General features: G+C 46.2%; 1 protein-coding gene across 3 annotated transcripts in view; it reads left to right on the forward strand.

Annotated features, from left to right (window-relative positions):
* The first annotated feature begins 277 nt into the window (after window positions 1–277).
* Window positions 278–19,002, forward strand: part of SEMA6D (semaphorin 6D) — a 97,964-nt gene continuing 79,239 nt past the window's right edge. For 2 of the 3 annotated variants that reach the window (XM_069222487.1, XM_069222488.1), the window contains exon 1: window positions 729–1,006. The gene's annotated coding sequence lies outside the window, so the exon portion shown is untranslated. Of the gene's footprint in view, window positions 1,007–19,002 lie in introns of all 3 variants that reach the window. The other variant, XM_069222489.1, reaches the window with a different exon arrangement.

Genomic DNA, 19,002 nt, shown 5'->3' on the forward strand with positions numbered 1-19,002 from the left:
AATCCCATTGTTTCTAGCCAGCTGTTGTCAGCTACATCTTGACTGCAGTACTTTAGTAGAACTGCATACGTGCCAACTCTGGGTTTAGGAGGAAGTACCCATGTTGAAATACAAATATTCAGTGTGTTCGTTCTCACTCTAACGCAAATCAATGCGCTTGCCTTTTAGCAAGTGTGGGGTATACAGAATCCCATCCCCTCCCTCCAAGCCTTTCCCCGTGAGAATTCAACTCGCTACAAACGCATAACAAACACCCCTCCCTCGCACGACAAACCACAGAAAACGTCGCGCAATCAAACTCGTTGCTGGAGGCTGGAAATTCTCTCTTGCTCAACTTTCACTGAGAAGAAGCCGGAATGTTAGAGGCAGTAATCTGCGATATTTTAAACGAGGAAAGGCTGTTTTGGAGTTTTGCGGCCGTGCTTCTCGGTGTTTATACCTTTTTGGCGCTGTGTGCAGCTCGGGTGCACTGGGTAAACACTGCGAAAGAGCTGTGATTTGGTTCGGAAGAGCGCTGCATAATAAAGGAGAAAGGAAGCCCTTCCTTGGCGCTGGCAGCAAGATCCTGCCGCGGCTGAAAGCAAATGTGCCAAAAGGTTTGAGTTGCATCTTGGAAGGAGGGGGAGGGGAGGAGAGCGGAGGCCATGGAGGGGTCAATGTGAGAGGAGGGCCTCACACAGCATGAGCAGAGGAGGGAAAAAAGACTGGCGAGGAGCAGAGCGCAGCCCAAACGTGCAGGAGTGTGTGGTGCGGCAGCAGGCTCAGGGCTGGCTGGGGGTGGGACCCTCTGCTGGAGCGGGGCTTGCTGGTAATCAGCCTCCTCCTTCTGCCGCGCTGCCGCCTTGATGGATTGACTGGAGATGGATCGAATTACACCATTTGCCCAGCTCCGGTTTGTTTTTCTCCTGTTCTTGGAAGGGTCTGGACGAGTTTGGGGATTATTTTGGTGGGAGCCTCTACGTCCACTGAGCAAAACGGATTGAATAAAGGCGCCCTTCCTTATGAGGTAAGCGGACCGTGTGTATGAGCGGAGCCCGGGATTGCGCTGCCTGCCTGCCCGCGGCCGGCTTGGGGTGCGGGGAACTTGTGCAGGACGGCGCTGGCCGGGGGGCACCGAGCACTCCTGGGCAGAGGGGCTTTCTTCCATGCACGGCGCGGGACCTGGCAGGGACCCGTGCCCGGCCAGCAGAGGTGGAAGTTGCAGACAGAGTTTTGGCTTAGATCCTGCTGCATCGGTGTTTGCAGAGGGGAAGGGGGGCTGAATGAGATGGTAGGAGGGGTTCCGTAAGAGAACATTCGTGGTTCAGTGTTTAGGGTTTAAGGGTCGTGGTAAGTGCAAGAGGGAATTGAGGGTCGACGGTAGAATAAGGGCACAGTAGTTGGGTTTGGGGCGAGGGAAAATGGTGGGCATTAGGGGTTATGGTAAGTATGAATACGGCAGAGACTGGTGTGTAAGTAGGTAGTGTTTTGGTCCCTTTTTTAAGAGAAAAGGGTGGTGAGCATGGGTTGTGATCAGACGGGAGTGCGTGAGTGATGTGTTCATCAATGCGAAGTGGGCTCGGGTGAGAAGAGGTGGCGGTACTCTTTATTTCTTGGTTGGACGACTAGGTGAATGAAAGGACTGTGAAGGAGGGGTGGGAAGGTAGGACATTGTTAGGAGGTACTGGGGATGTGGGTTGTTGGGGTGAGGGGGTGCCTGTTGTATCTCCTTCTGTCTCGGGCTTCGCCATTTGATCTCGCCCGAGGCTTTGAAGATCACAAAGCTGATTGCAGCTGGGCCCCTCAGGACAGAGCATGTGTCTGTGCTGGACTCGGACCCCTCCCCCTTGGCTGGTGTTGTGATCCGACTCACAGATCTGAGCTGACGTGAAGCCCCAGTCGTCTCTGGACTGTCCGAGGACGCAAAGGTGGACTTTAAAGTTAACAAAGACTGAGCGGAGGGGCTGGCCTGGCGCCTACGCCTGTGAGTGGTGGAGGGCGGCGGCCAGCGCAGCCTGAGGCCCCAGACACCGAGCCCATATGGGCCACCGCTTTCCCGTGCCTTGACCCGGGCACAGTCGATGTCACACAGGCGGCGCAGCCCTTGGCTCAGTGGTGTGCAGACAGTATGTGCGTGCGACAGTGCCCCAGGCACTGCGGTGCCCAGAGGGGCGGCTGAGCCCCGGGCACAACGCTGACAATACACTTAACATTGGACGTCTGGGTTACGGCGGCACAAACCTGCGAGAAAAGCGGGGAACCAGGACCGTGGCCAGCCCAGAGAGCACCCTGGTCAGGGCTAATAACGGCTCTTTATTTTGAGAGGCTTAGAACGAGAAACGTGAATCATGAACTGTTGCTTTCTCCACACTTTAAATATATAAATCAGCGAGCTGGCTTCCCCCATCCCTTACACTGTGTAGTTATGGGTAGGGCATGCCTATTGTTCCCCATTAAACACTCTCGATATGCCGGTTACATTGTAATATTCCCTCATGCCACGTTCCCCCATGCCCAGGGACGCCCAGGGATGCTCTCTGTACACAGACCGTGTGATATAGATAGTATCCATTCGCACCTGTGCAATATTTTCTTTACGTCTTATGTGGTGTTGTATAGGTTGGGCTGCTTTTATTTTGTGAGTGGCTCAGTTTTCTGCAGTGGAATGGCCTTTTTGTCGCCATATGATGTTTTAATGGTACACCCATAGGTTGGGCTATTACCGTTACTCCGATCTGCCTTCCGTGTTTCACCCACATGTTGACTGGCATCTTTCCCGCTCAGAGATTGGCCTATAATATTTGCCACTCTTGCATGATCAGCAGGGTGGTATCTTTCTAGTAGTGGTTACATGTTAGAGCCATGGGATTGGCTTCCATCTTCCCACAGTCCCTATTGCAGCACATTTTCCGTGTTACATCTTAAACCCATTGACTAGGCTGCCGACAGCCCAACAGGCTGAGTCGCCTTGGAGCCAGAACCCAGCATGGATATTTGGTCCCGGTTTGGACGCAGGACTCATGCTGGGCAGGCACCTTACAGAGACCTCCCGTTACATGTTAAAGGTGCAGGTTGATGTTTGTCTTTCATTTTCCTGTTCGATAGTGACCCAAAGTTTATGACAGAAAATTACCCTATCTCTGCGGCATGTCCAACCCCCCGGTTGGCGGGTTTCTTTCCCACACCCTGTATTACACATCACTAGCTGCGCTCTTTCCCACACCCTGTGTTACACATTACTGGCTGCGCTCTTTCACACAGCATCTGTTGCGTGTTAGCCCCGCAGATTGGCCACTCTTTTCCAAACAGCTTATACATGTTGTCTGATTTCTTTCTCACCACCTGTATTACATCTTACACCCACAGACCGGCCGCTGTCCTTCCTGCACCCTGTGTTATTTACAAATCCACATGTCAGGTTTTTCCACAGTGTATTATTACTCTAGGCACAAAGCTGGCTGTTATTTTTCCACAGCTCGTGTTGTCACGTGCTCGACGCATGTTTGCTGGTATCCGTACCGCAGTTGTGGTAAATGTACGACTCACAGGTTGGACGGTAGGTTTCCCACAGCCTGTATTACAAATCATTGACCGCTCTGTTTCTCACTGCAAGGTTTATGTGGCAGACTCACTGTGTGGGTGATATGTTTCATACAGTTCGTGGTAAATACTAGCATACTGTACATGCCAGGCTCACAGGTTGGCTGGTTTGTTTCTCCCAGCCTGTGGTAAATGTTCGATTCGCAGGTTTGGTGAAGTATTTTTCATTGCACGTGTTACATGTTAGACCTGTATGTTGGCGCGTCTCTTTCCCACAGCATGTATGTATGTATCCTGTTTAAAAATGTAGGCTTTCAAATTGGCTGCCGTGTCTTCCACAGCCTGTGGTACGTTAGAACCACAGGTACTCTGGTGTTTTTCTAAAAGGACCTTTAGGTTGTCTGGTGTCTTTTTTTTACAGCTTGTGCGATATACTCACTGGTTGGCTCAGTCTTCCTCATTCTTTTATATTAGACACCCAGGGCTCTTAAGCCATAGGCTGCTGTGGCACAATTCATTGTCAGTTTTACACGTTGAAGCCGCCATAAGGTGGACTGGCGCCTTCCCACAATTTGTGATGTCTGTCTGCCCCACAGGCTGACCTGCTATCTTTCCAGCGTCTGCATTAGATGCTAGAGGTATATGCTGGGGTGGCATATTTCTCACATTCTGCGTCGCATGTCACGAGGCTGGCATATATCCCTTCATTTGCATTGCATGTGAGAGGGACTGGCATGGCCTCTTTCCCACCGTCTTAACTCATTGGCTGGGCTGGCATCTTTCATACACCCTGCTGTGAATTACAGCTATATAGGTTGAGCTGTATCGTTGCCTCTTGTCTGCTACTGTTCGAATCTGTAGGCTCCGTCTGTGAACTTTTGTTTTTTTTACCACAGAATGTGCTACATGTTGAATATTTGCCTGGGGTGCCATCTTTCCACAGCCTGTACCATACTGCTTACCCAGAAACTGGGTGGGATGTTCTGTATGATCGATGGAATCTCAGACATGCAGGTTGGACAGGCATCTAACCTTATGGCTGAATTACATGTGGCATCATAGTCGAGGCTGGCATCGTTCCCCCAGTTTGCTGTACAAGTCTAATCAATACATTTGGATTATATTTTTCCTCACAATCGGCGCTGCTTGTAAGATCTATGGCTGGCCTGGTATTTCTCTCACAGTCTGATTTTAACTCTCTGCCTCATAACTTGGGCAGTCATCTTTCCCACAATCGGCTCTACAAATCTGCACTACATGGCGGCCCTCACCACCTGCATCTCCTAATTCCCCTGGACCCCTAGAACGTGTAGTGTAACGTCAGAACAAGAGACTGTCAGCGTCTTTACCACAGTCTGCTTCATTAGAGTTGTGCTTGACTATATCCGAAATTCTTTGTTATATTTTGATCTACAGGCTGGGCTGAGCTATTTCCAACAAGGTGCACTAGAGGTAGGGTCTACATTCCGGCCTCGCACCTTTACCACAGTCCATATTACTTGTGGGATCTATATGCTAGGCCTGCACCCTTACCACAGTTCATGCCACATGTAGAATCTATATGCTGGGCCCGCATGCTTACCACAGTTCATTCCAAGTGTAGAATCTATAGGCCGGGCTCGCACCCTCGCCACAGTGCACTTTGCAGGTAGAATCTATCGGCTGGGCTCCCAGCCTTATCTCTGTCCACACGCAATATGCAGGAGCTATAGGCTGGGCTCCCACCTTTACAACAGTCCACACACTATATCTAGGATCTATAGACCGGGCTTCCACCCTTACCACAGTCCACACTACGTGTAGGATCTATAGGCAGGGGTTGGACCCTTACCACAGTCGTCGCTGCATATAGGATCTATAGGCCACACTTCCTTTAGATTTATAGGCTGATCTGATATCTTTCCCACAGCCTTCATTAAATGTTGGATCTATGGGCTGGAATAGCATTTTACCCCACAATATTGGATACAGCCCATTGACAGGATGGTCATCTCTCTCACACTCAGTAGTATACGTCGGACCTATAGGCTGAGTACACCACTCCAACAGGTGGTATTACCCGTTAGGTCTGTAGGCTGTGTTGAACCTTCCCACTGCGTGTCACATCTACAGGCTATGCTGCTCTGTTCCCCACAGTCTGATCTGGATTCTTCCACATCACACACTCAGGATGAAGGTTGATTCTACATATTTAGGGCCTTGGCGGACATCTCAGGTCCTTCTTTCAGTGATGAGACGCTGCTTGCGAGGCTGGGCCGATACCTTCTTTACCAGTACATAGAGGTTGCATTCATGCCACAGGCAGAACACAGGCAGCATCTCGGGTGACTCATTACCAGGAGCAGATGTTGAATTTGAAGTAATTACAATTTCCAGCGGGCCTCTGTGTCACTGCTTACAGAGCCAGCACCCTTTCCCGCGCCCCTGGTTTGATCACGTGCCATATCCGAGTGCTGCATTACTGGGCAGCAGTCTGTCCAATATTTAGGCCCATGTTTATACTTTTTTAGTACCGTATGTGCGTCATTTTTTGACGCAAAATCGGCGCAAACTTGCAAAATACAATTGTATTTTTTAAGTTTGCGCCGTTTTGGCGTTAAAAAGCGGCGCAAATGCAGCGCTAAAAAAGTATAAATGTGGGCCTTAACGGCCCAGGCACGTGGTTGACACTGCTACCTATGTGCACTGGGAGATAGTTCACATTTTGTGATTTGGGGCTGCGTGGTATCCTCGCAACCCTCAACTGCTGTTCACCAGGCCTCCATAAGCTTATCCCTCGGTGTTACACACTGTGGCTGTCACCTTTGGTCCTGTAGGAAGGGAGTAAGTGCAGAAGTCATGTTCAACGTGACTGGTCCCCTCAAACCCCCCACGCCCCCGGCCCCGTCACTACCTTCCGCTCCCCATCTCTGTGCTCTCCTCACTTCCACAATCTTTGACCCGGCAGGGAATGATGGGATATAGGAAGCAAGATGTATATTACAGCCCTACCCCTCCCCCTCTACACCAGCCCCTCCACACTCTCCCTTAACCAGCTGCGCTGTCTCCTCTCGTCCAGAGTCTCCTCCCCACCAATGACTTATCCCCGCAAGGAAGGATGAGGTGCAGAAGGCGTGCTGAACGTCACTGGGTTATAACCCCCGACCCCTGGTCTCGTCAGTATCCCTTGCGCTCCAGCTCTGTGCTCCCCTCACTTCCGTGAGCTCTACATCCAAGCTTTGACCTCGGAAGGAATGATGGGGTGCAGTAGACAGACTGTGAATTACCGCTTCCTGTCCTTTCTACACTTCACCGGGCCCTTCCACACCCTCCTTCCCTAGCTGTACCCCTTCTCTCGCCCTCCCCCCACACACAGGGCTCCTCCTCGACGGCCTGTCCCTGCAAGGATGATGTAGTGCAAAAAGCAGTCTACACGTTATAGCTCCCAGGCCCTTCCACTCTCCTACCTCTCCAGCTGTGCTCTTCCCTCCCTTCAGTGGGTTGTACCTCCAAGACTTGGCCGTGCAGGGAAGGAACCGGTGCAGAGGAAGGCTTAACATCACTTAGTCGATGTCCCTTCATCACTTAGTCAATGTCCTTTGCTCCCTCAGCTCTGCACTGCCCTCCCTCCCCCGGGCGCTATCTGAAAGCCGGGTCCCTGCAAGGAAGGATTTAGTGCAAGAGCAGCCCTAACATTACAGCTTCCCGCCCTCCCCCATCCTTTCAGTGGCCTCGCTCCGGGATACAGCGGCAGCTATATTTCAATCTGCCCATCAATTATGGATGGTAACAAATAAGAGGCAATTCAGTGTGCTCTGGTTGCAGTGGCAGCAATAGCCCACTCCGTACTAGCCGCGTCTGGCCTGGAGAGCCGTGCTTTGTTGGAGTGTAACGTGGCTAAACTTTTTTTGTTTCGCCGCTGGAGGAATGGAAACCGGAGCTGTTTTCGCATTGATTGGAAGGGGTTGGCAGGCTCTTCATTATTAATGCAAGCGAAAGGTCACCCAGGTATTCCTAGGAGGGGATTACTGCAGCCTGAAAGGGCCCCTTCAGACTGGGTGAAGTAGCAGGCTTGCATTGTCTCGTTACCATGTAAAGCTGGTAACTAGCTGCGTGTATATTTCTGTGATCATTAGTGGCGCAAGCAGCTTCATTCAACCTCCCAAGACGTGCTCTTAGGATGAGATTTATTTCATTAAATTGAACTAGTTGGCGGTTTGTAAAAACACTGCACTTCCCGAGAAACACACGAACTTTCACACACTAAGGCACTGATGCCCATGCCATTTTATTGAGCGAACTGTTGACTGTATTAATAAGTACCGTTTCTCATTATTGTACTTAAATATATTTTTTGTGGCAGTCTTAACTTCGGGCATGGACCCGCCCCTCCGTGACTTACAGTGCAGGGACTTAGTAAAAAAAAAATGCTCATCTGAGGTTAAAGTAGAGCATCCTGGTAACTGATGGTGGTTGTTCCATTTTCGCTGTTCGATATATCGGGCAGAACACGTCTTTTTTCAAACTAAATAACAGATTGGAGTTTTAGGGTGAGACAGATCTCGGGTTAGGTACCAGCTGTAAAAAAAAACGGTTTGATTTGTGTGTCCTTTTTCGAACATATCCATCCATCGCTTCCTGTCTTTACGAAGTCGACACATTAATTAGTACCAAACCATGTTAGGTTTTCATCTTTGCAAGGTCGATACTTAGCCGTATAATTATGTTACAATATCACTTGTCTTCTACAGCTGATTGAAACGGCAAAGACTGCGGGTTTAAGCGCTATACCCAGCCACTAGCTATTGTTATCACGTTGATTTTCTTTTGTGTGCGTAGGGCAATCGCTAATATTGTAAATGCCTGTGTAACTACGCAGTGGTTGTGCATGAAAGGTGATTTGTTGCCGACTTCATCAGACAGCTCATAGGGCTCTCGGTATGAGTCCGCGCTGTCCCTTTGGTGCTGGGAGAGAACAGGCTTCCCTTTCTTTCTCTCTAAACACGGCCTTCTTGGTGGTTTACCTTTAATTCCATACATGGTGCTTGCGTGCGAGCGGGGCTGGGTTTAATTGCCACGGGTGTTAGGTTTGCTGCCATTTATCACATAAACATTTGCTCCAGTTTTACGAATAGAAACCGCAACCCATGCAAGGTTGCTCTGGTAGCAGAACACGAAACTTTCCGAGCTCCGGTAACGCTTCATTCAGCTGCAGGCCGCATCCGAGTCCTGGCATCAGCTTTGTAAGCGGGACAGACGAAACGTGCCAGAAAAACTACAGCCCCGGGCTTCAGAACCTGTTATGTGTCAGGAAGCGCACCCTTTGTGTGCATGTTTGGCGGCATGCCTCGTCCCTCCCCTTTTTGCGCCCCCAGCTGCCTGTAAGCGGTGAAAGTAGTGTATTTTCCTAAAAGCGTGCTTGTGTGGCAAAGTATGAGCCAGCCGTGGGGTACCGACCCACTGAGTTAGTTAGGTGCGTGAGCCAGATGCCGCCTGGTCCTACATGTCTCTGGGGCTTCGTGCGGAAGCGCCCGTCGCTGAGCAGTCCATGCAGACCACCCCAGCCTTTGGATTGCGGGGGACTTTCATGTACTGATTTCAAGTGCACTGTGACAGAATAGCAAATCAGAATAGGGTTTTATGTTTGTTGTAGTTGTAGTTGGAAATCCTTTAAAAAACGAATGCCTTTGCGTGCTGTTCTGTGTTTCCTTTGGCAGTGGGCACTGTTAATTTTCCTGCGATTTGTTTATAATGTTAAAACTCGATGACTCTTGAATGGAGTCACCTGTAGACCTTCTTAAAACGTTATCATTGCTTTTTTTGCTCGCTTTATCAATGCCTGTTCGTGTCCCGTTTATTTTTACTTTAATTTTAGTGGATAAAATATGGGAGCCCGATTTTCAAGTTTGTGTTATTCATTTGCCTGGAGTATGCGAATAGTGCTTCGAGGTAGGCATGCTGATGTGCGTTTAAGGTTAATTTTATAGAAATTTTTATTTTTAAGGAGCTAATGATGCGCTGTTGACGTCTGAGTTTCTGTTGGGATTGTTGAGCAGATCTGCAGACCCTTTTTATTCTTAAATTATTTGGCGATGTGAACTGCTTGCAATTCAGCTTCACTTTATTTTAAATAAAGGAACGTTTCACTCGATGCGTCCAGAAAAGGCAACACTCACAACAAATGAGAAAACACATTTTTCATGTATTACTTATTATTGTGTAGTTGCACTAGGGCTCTGGCACACAGGTCACGTTAGTACTTCATTTAAAAAATACAGTAACACTGCACAAGCCCCTGCACGAAGCTTGGCCATTATATCACATAAGTATTTAGCACTGATATTGTTTGGGCGTCTGACTTTAAGCACCAAAGGAAGAGAAAGATATTATTTCACTACCGTGCCCGGGCACAGGAAAAATCCCAGGTGAATGCTCGTGTCGTATTTCAGTCCCTTGATTTTTAATTCCAGTCGAGAAGGGAGGGAGTCAGTGGGCGTCGGAGACTTACCTCTTCCCCAGTAGCTCGGGGGAAAAAAACAAAGGCGAGCTGAATTCAGGTCTCCACTCGCTGAGCACACCTTTTACTTGTTCCTGTAAGAGGGTAAACACGCCCCTCCCTCGCCTAGATTAATAGTGTGCTCCCGGAGCGTTTAACAATGGCGCAGAAAGTGCAATATTTACTCAAGGTTGATTGTGTATTTTTATAACAGCGCAAGCAATTAACTGCTGAAAAGGTGCCTTTTTATCCGAACTGCTGCGGGGAGAGATGAGCTGGCGCTAATGCCCCGGATAAGCCACCGCGGTTATGGGGAAAATCCTCATAAGCCACGTTGTTGCGTTTTTACTCGTCCTGCGAGTAAGCTACCTGTTGAAACTTAAAAGTTCAGAAGAAAAAAGTTCTCTCTGGCGTGTTCGAGTGTCATGCGGGAGAACTGCTGACTGGAAGTCACATTGGCTGCCTCCCTATACCCCATTTCAGAGAGCGCCCCCACCTCTTAATTGGTCTTGTTTGCCTTGTCACGCACAGACAAAAATTATAGCATGTTTAATGCTAACAGTTGGTTATCTTTGTATTCAAGTTGGAAACTTTTCTAAGTTGTCTTACTTCTGAGCATCACGTTTTTGAGTAATCCAAGAAAAAAAAAATGAGGATTTCACATATGTATTCTGTGAGGTGTGTGTTTACTTCTCTGTTTTTTTTTGGCCCCATTAGTCTTTTGTTGGCGAGCCCACATTAGCATTTTAACAACCCTGAACTGAACTTCTGCCTTTCTTCGGACCTGGGCTCAGTGTGTAGATAATCCATCATCCTGTCTCGGGCCACAACAGGCCACTGCCTCCAAGGGCCTTTGGAGCCGCGCTGAGATCAACTGACTGTGAACGACACAGCTGGCGGCAGCCATTTTGTCCCTTCCACGCCACTGGCGCCATTGTCTGGCACTGGTAACCAAAGCTAACACCCAGAACGGGAGCCTCTTTTGTTTGCCAGGCCCAGTCTTGTCCTACTCCAGCTCGCTGGGCACACCTGCAGAAGGAGAGCTGGCTACAAAGTGGCAGCCGAGTCCAACGATTTAACCCTTTCACGGATCACCACTGTCTCCCATTCAGCCTCCCTGTGATTGGAAACACTTGAATGTGACTGCAACTAATCTAGCCTGACATAAGTGTTGGCAGTGCTTTAAATCGGCAGGTTCTGTCCGGTCCTGAATGCCTGCACTTTTTTTAATTTCAAAGTGAGAGTTCGTGGACTTCTCATCACTCATGCAAAACATTTCCTGAGAGATTACAAGCACATCTAAAGAGCAAACGGGTACTCTGAATAGCGATTACCAGCACGTCTATATTTCTGTATAAAGTACTGTGTTTGAATATGCGCTGTGGGGGCGATTACACAAAGATTCAAGGACATGACTGTGTTCCATGTGCTACCGCCCTTCTTCTGACTATTTTTCCAATTTCTGATGATTTTTAGTACATTCCATTGCATCACACGAGTGCGTTGTCGAGGATTACAGAAATAAAGCACGTTTTCAGAAGACAACCTGGACAGGCAAAATGAAACTAAATTGGGTTCTTTGGTTCATTTTGAAAAATGGGACAAGTTACTCATTCAGGAGAAAAATAATGAACACAAGCAACAGTTTCTTACTCCACCTTGGCCGGCGCACCAGCCCTGTCTCGTAGAGGTTAATCTACAAGTATCTAACTACAAGCAGTAGTAGCATGGCTTATGCTTCAGTCTGATGTGTACTTTCTGCATTTTCTGGTGTGAATCCCATGGGCACTGCCTGCTCACTATCTTGTTAGATTCTCCCCCAGGCACACCCACTTTCCCATAATTTAAGAGCAAGTCATGCTTATTCTGCATGCACTTTGCACTTCTGATAAGCAAACACGATTTACTAAAAAACATATTACTCATCGGTGGTTGGTGTGAGTGGCTATAAGCTGAAGATTTCTTCTTGAGACTCAGGATTCCATTTTAACCCACATCAGGTTTTGAGATACATTATGCCATGTCCTTGCTTACATTTCTCTCCTAGTGCAGTACCCGGCGATGATTGCCTGGTGGTTCGCTTTAAAGTCATGGCACAGCCAGCCAGCATTTCCTTGCAGCTGTACATGGAACGTACTGTACCTTGGCTGGGAGCTTTGCACAGATCTTGCCTTGAAAGATTAGATTTGGCCAGCAGCTGTGTTTGCCTTCTTCTTTTCCTGTTTTGTGTTATTGGTCGTCAAACCCATATCTTACATGTTAAATTGACATGCAAATATGGTTTTGATGGTCTGTTTATGTTTCTGCCTTAGGACATGCATGAAGCTTTCCCTTGTCATGCGCTATCCAAAGCAGCTTTCTTTTATTATTAGAGAGCATTGAGTGAACAGAAGAAAATAGATTGCTAGACAGCGTGCCCACCTCCCACATCCACTGTTCTTTTTACTGACTGGAAACAGCACGCCCATTGGAAAGATAGTGATCTGCAGACGGGAGAAGATTGTGGCAGTAAATGTAGCAAATATGCACACGTCGGTGGGGTGGACGCTTGCCTGAGCTTGCCATTAAAAGAGGGGGAGCAATTACTGAACATCTCGGCGTGGAGAAGTGCACAAGTGAACAACATTCTACCAGTGACTCTTGCCCCGTACTGGTTATCAGCAGAGAGACAACTCGCTGGGTTACTGTGCGTGCTGCAGAGTCCTGTGTGCATATCACATGTCTAAATCTCTACTGCTCCGACTGGGCTTTTCATTTACCTAAAGTCACTGAACTGTTATTTATAACGCGTATTAGCACAGAGAGGCAAACGCTATAAAATGGGTTCCGAGATTAGAGAGCATCTAGCATAGCCTGCTAATAACCTTAAAATGATTTGTCAGTATTGTGAAAGGTACCTTCTTATTGACCTCTACAATTTCAATTTCCTGGTTTAACAGCAACCAAAAAGGGCGCTACCTTTGTGAAAGTACAGGCATCCATTGACCCATAGTAGAGACTTGCACTCACGTGCAGTTAGTCATCCATTGCACGGTGAACTAACGTGACTGTACGCCAACAGCAGGAATATAGTTGGATAGACTTGGGAACCATATAGTATTTGCAGACAACACCTGCCTGGGCGCCTCTGTGCATGCACAAGTAGACGTGTATACTTCTGATGTGTACATAGACCGCTTTTACCCCAAGTGTAGCAGAGAGGGAAATCTGTTCAAAGGCTGGCTGCTGTTGGGAGAGTCCACTAGCACGTGTTGAGTTAGCACAAGAGGCTGTCTGTCCCAACCATAGAGTCAGACAGGGACAGCCGGGTGGCTGACACGGCAGGCTCCTCTGTTTATGCCTGTCATTTCTAGACACTGTCCCACTCCCGAGTCAGCAGCAGAAAGGGGACGAGTTTCAGTCAACTTGACGCTAATATACTTTGCAAGCGCATCTTACACGTTGTGTGCTCACAACAGCCTGCGTGTTGGGGCATTGCAGCAAGGACTGTTATTCAGGGGCTCCATAAAGAAAACACTTGTGTCAGGTAGGTGATACATTTACACCTCAGAGTGATTTAGCACTATCCAAGGATTATTCAATATACCTTGTGTAAAACATGATCTTTGAGGGAAGGTGCTGTACTTTAAACATGAATAAAATTCCCAGTATAAAAAACAAGTATTTGCAATGCAATGGGTCTCGCATTTGCTCGAATTAAAGATATTAGCGTTCTAAATTCCTGATTGGACTTTTCTTGCCATACAAATTGAAAATGAAAAGTAAAACAGTTGAGATAAGCATGTCAGTTCAAAGCGCTACAGCCACCATGAGCATGAGAGCAAGAGTTATTGGCTCCCTGCATGAATGTCTAGAAAGGATTGCGGCTTGGATGAAAGGCAAACCGAAAGCAGAGGCGGGGCCATCACATGCTGTAATAGAAGAAAGCGTGACGTACTGTTACGGCTAACAACAATGTTCACTTAGTGAAATCGCATACGAGGGAACTAAGCACCGAAGGGAGAGACATTTCACAAAATGAACTAACAAAAATGAAGCATTTGAAACCAGCACAACAAAGAATAAATTGCAAGAGTGGGTGTGTTTAAAAGCCCACAGAGAGATTACAACAGGCCAGAGCGCTTGCATGCTCGACCCTAAAAATCTTATTAAGCTTTATTACCAGTTGACATAACTACCAAAAGACTAGACCGCTCTCGTGTGGATTGAGCTAACCTTTAGAATGCAACCTCTTCGGCTCCCCAAGCTTTTAGTTCCTTTCATTTCAAGGCTGTAACCTAGGGGACTTTCTAGCCTCCCTTGTCTTATTCCAGTGGCTGCTTCAACCTGCAGGATGTTGTCTTTTTGAAGATAGGGCACAGAGTCCTTCAATCTTCCTCACGGCATTCAAGGACTGCATAAGACCAAATGGCAATGACTAAGCTTACTGCAGGATCCTTTTGGTACCATACCTGTCCTGGGTGTGATGCCACTCTACTCAGTTTCCAGTGGTTGCTGAGTCCACTGTATACATAGATCTGCTCATATTTGTTTATTTCAGTATTTTGAAGAACATACTAATGTTGCCTTCCAGCCTTTTAGGTTCTCACTTAGTGTGAGATACCAAATGTTTCCTTTTGTGTAGTGGAAAATGGCCCATTAGCTAGAGCCAAGACATGCAGCCCGCCCTTTACTGAAAAATAAGAATCATTCCCCCCGCCGATTGATGCAGCCATTGTTTGTCCCAGATTGTTCATTTTTATGAAAAATGATATGGAGTATTGAGTATACACCACAATTAGCTGTGGAAAGCATGTTCAGGAGACATTTATTCTCACTGTCATGTTTACTTAGTGCATCATAGGTCATGTTTAGCTAGTGTTGGCTCTCAAGCATTGATATCAAAGCTGAAATGTCATATTAATGACAAATTAAACCGCAATTTCTGATTTTAACCAAATTTCGAGAGACTTCCTTCTGCAGTTTACAACATATTTATTTCACTATTCTTTTTATTAATCATAATGTAATTATTGCCCATGGTCGATCAGCGTTTGAACTATAATGAGCTAAGAAGTTACTGCATGATGACACCCAAAGCTTTATCAAACACCCAAATAAAAAAATCAAGCATATGTAAATACAAACTTTGAAAGGCAGTTGGCGCTCTGTGGATCAAAAGGTAGAACAAAATAGACATGTGGACAAATTAAGTGTTTTAAATGTGTTTTAAACATAATTTTAAAAACAAAAACATATTTCTTAAAACTACATCTGCTGATAAACTCAGTGGTTTTATCACTACCAACGACAGTATATGATCTAAAGCATGCACTTTTATATTATCAATAAACATTTTCCATCATAGCTAGAGAATATCTTTGTAAGTCCATAATAAACCAACTAACAATATAATAATATTAAATAATACCCCAATACTTGTTAAATACATCCAGGAATGACAGTTTGTGGTTTTGGTGACATCTTCAACCTTACGTTTTACGTTCCTGTCAGTGACGGAATAAAGGACCATATAATGGTCTGCAAATTAATGAACAATATATACAGTTCATTTCTCCCTTCAAACCCGCCTGATCCTTTTTGTATTGCAAATATTTAAAAAAAAACTACTAAATGGATTCGCACCAAACCACAAAAGGCCCCATCTGAGTAAAGTTCTAATTTTGTGCCACGTTTGGCGTAGTTCTGTTTAGTAGATTTTAAGTGGCAATTGAATCTTGGACATAGCTACACAGTTGCTTTGACAGACTGTGTAATATATGTATTATAATGTATGAGCTGAGTGTTATATTGTTGCTAGAGGAATCAGCCCCCCGTCAACAATGGTAATAAATGGCATATTATACTCTATGGATCAGCCTATATGCGTTATGTAATGGTGTCTTTTTAACAAGTGATATTAAACTGAAACCTAAATACAAAGGGTTACATTTGTGCAGTATGGGAAAATCACACTAGAAACCTTGTGGCTATGAAGATAATTTTCCCCTGTGTGAAGTAATTGTTACCTGCAATCTCTGAGGTAATAAAATGTGTTTCAACTTGTAAACTTTGTGTGACAATAAACTTGAGTTTGACCTTTGCACTTTAGTAAATGTGGGAACATCGTATTAATCTCGGGGAGCTGGGCAAAGTGACAGGCACCTGGAGAGGTCCTGGGCTTTCAGAACAGGTCTCCAAGGGCTCCAGTCCACTGGAGAAATGGCCAGTGGAATAAAAGGCCTGTCAGCCCTGCTCAGATTTGTAAGAATTATGATATTTATAGGGAAGGACAGGGTAATGACCCACTCAGGGCTTCAACTCTCTTGAGTCATGGCCCCTCCCCGCACCAGTATTGACTAGCATGCTACACGGCCAGCATCAACACATATGTGTACGTTGTAATGAGCTACTCGTGTATATCATTAAAGTGGTTGCGCACCACAGAGCTCCCCAGTTACCAAGGTCCGTACATGAGTAGTTATCCAGTCCATGTTTTTTTTTCTTCTGGCACTTCAGTTCTTGAATTTCTAATGGGGTCAAAAGGAGTACAAATGCCAGAGTGTGATAAAAACTGGAACAAACGTAGGCAGCCTTGATATTTGACAATTCAAGCTTCAGCAACCTAGGTGGCAGGCTACCAAACAAGAGCGCTATTCCTCATGCACTCATTTTTCTTGTTTTTGTTGATTTATTTTTTTCAACAAATGAAGCACTGTTTCGATGGTACTGCCCTTTTTTTTAGTTTTTTTTATTATTCTAATGAATTCCTGTACTTAAGTGTATAATGTGAGTTCGTGAAACCGACCTACACAGTTGCCGTGACTGCGTTTAAAAAAATAAAGACATATTTTCCAGTGAAAAACTCAAGAAGTGCTTTTGCCTCATGCAATCTGGACATAGATATTTCACCCAGATTTATCAGAATAAAAATAGATTATTGCTGTGCTCCACATATCACTCGTAATGGCCAAGTGCCTTTAGCAAGGAATAGCTCAATCCATCATTGTTCCCGTTGCATGACACTGAGCGCGGGGGCCTCCGCTTCACGCACAGGCAGCGCGCGCTGCACGTTGGTGGTCCGGCCCCGAAATCCTCCAGCAGACTTGGAACTGCAATAGAAGGCTGATACCGTGGCCCACAATGGCAGTGGCTGTTAGTACTCGCAGGCACCATGGCAATCATTCGATAAATGGCATTGTGTCGTTCCCAGTGCACCCAAGAAGGCCCAGCTTAATTCCGCTGTACACTTGTTTACCCCAAGAACCCAGGCACAATGGGCGCTTCATGAAGTTGCGGCGTGTATCGGGCCCAGCACAAAACGCGTTCCTTCGCTGTTGTTTTTGCTACGCTTGTAAATCTGACCTACTTTCTGAGGAAATATATGCCGTTACTTTACTGTAAAGTAAAACTTTCCGCGTGCCAGCATTTCAAGTTATTCTGTGATGTGTTAGATTTAAGTGGCAGAGTAGTCACAGTTAACGGTTTTCAGACTATTGGCAACCATAGGAGCCTGCCAGGGCCAAGTTTATGTACCATGTTTAGCTAGCTTCAAGCGCCTAATCGCTCTGCCAACTGTGAAGAGCTGAGGGCAAACGCTTCCATTCCGTGCTCTAGTGCCCTAGACTTTCCAGCTACAGAATGGTGAACCACATGACGCAACTAAGCCTGTGCCCGAACCCACAATTGTAATAACAGTAGCTGTTTTCTTTTAAAATATGTTCTCTTTTTTTGTGTGCACTTTTTGCTTCCAAGTTGGCATGCGATCCTAGACATTTCTATGAAAAATCGAGCCCCTGAATGCCCTACTACTAAATTATACAAGTGTGTGACTCCTTTCCAACGCTATGGATGTGAATGGTAGGTATCTTAAGCATCTTTTTACTGGATCCAACCTTTCGGAAACATGATGTCACCAGTCAGGTCACCCTTACTCCACTGAGCATGGCTCTTCAATAAAATATAACAATAGATGGATTAAACAGCTGTGGAACGTGCTATTCTTCGTAGCCTTTTCCATCCTGCGGTCAGCATCCATCAAAAGCCTTAATGTCCTGCTTGAACTGAGCAGGGCTTCATCTTTGCTCTGCGGTGGTTGGTGAACCCACATAGCTAAGTGCAACGGGATGGACAGGAAGCCCTATAAATATGTAATGAGAGGATATGTATGTATAGATACCCTGAGCGTCAAAGTGGCGTGATCGTGCAAAGGGAAGCAGTTTAACTTGCAAGATAGCACAGCCAGTCACAACGGTCATATATTAATTGTTCACTACCGGATGGACTCGTCAGAAGAGCATGTTTACTAATAAATAGATGGGACTCCGAATGTTTCTGGATTGAGGTCTACTGGTAAAATTGGCAAAACACAAAGAGCCGGACAGTCAGACCAGAATAATTTCAAAATGCACCTGTCATCCCATGCTGCATCACTCTAGTTGTCCTCATACTGTGCCAAACAGACCAAACTAGCATCAATAACTAGCATATGCATTACTACCTACGACACTTGATTATGCATAAATCAGCACCATAATCCAAGTATAACTGTCTTCCTACTGTGCATCTTTACAAGTAGAGCACATCTTGTAGGGCGTGTAGCACCTGCCAAGGCCTCTCAGGACACGTTAATGATAGATGCATACAAGTAACTGAATCATATATCAACAAAGGTGGGAGAGTAGCAACATAAATAGTTAACTTCTGTCCTGTGGGGGTGTTGTGGGTAAAGGGGTTGGTTGACATAGGTTGAAGTCTAGGTGTAGATTCCTTCAGCCTCATCAGTACTACTCATAGAACAATTAGCTTTAAAGAGTATCAAGCACAAGTGCACCATAGCCAGAGAGGTACTTTAAAGGCAGCGACTACATAACAGTAAAAGTAAAAAAAAAGTTACAACTTCTTGTTAGTTTCCCTGTCCCTCTGTCTGTCAATCATTACACTCTCCTCAATAAGAAAGAATGTATCAATTGCTATCCCGACCATAACCCTTTCAGCAGCATCTGCTCACCTATTCTGGAAATGTGTTC

This window comes from Pleurodeles waltl, chromosome 3_1 (genome assembly GCF_031143425.1).
Source record: "Pleurodeles waltl isolate 20211129_DDA chromosome 3_1, aPleWal1.hap1.20221129, whole genome shotgun sequence".
NCBI classification, from domain to species: Eukaryota; Metazoa; Chordata; class Amphibia; order Caudata; family Salamandridae; genus Pleurodeles; species Pleurodeles waltl.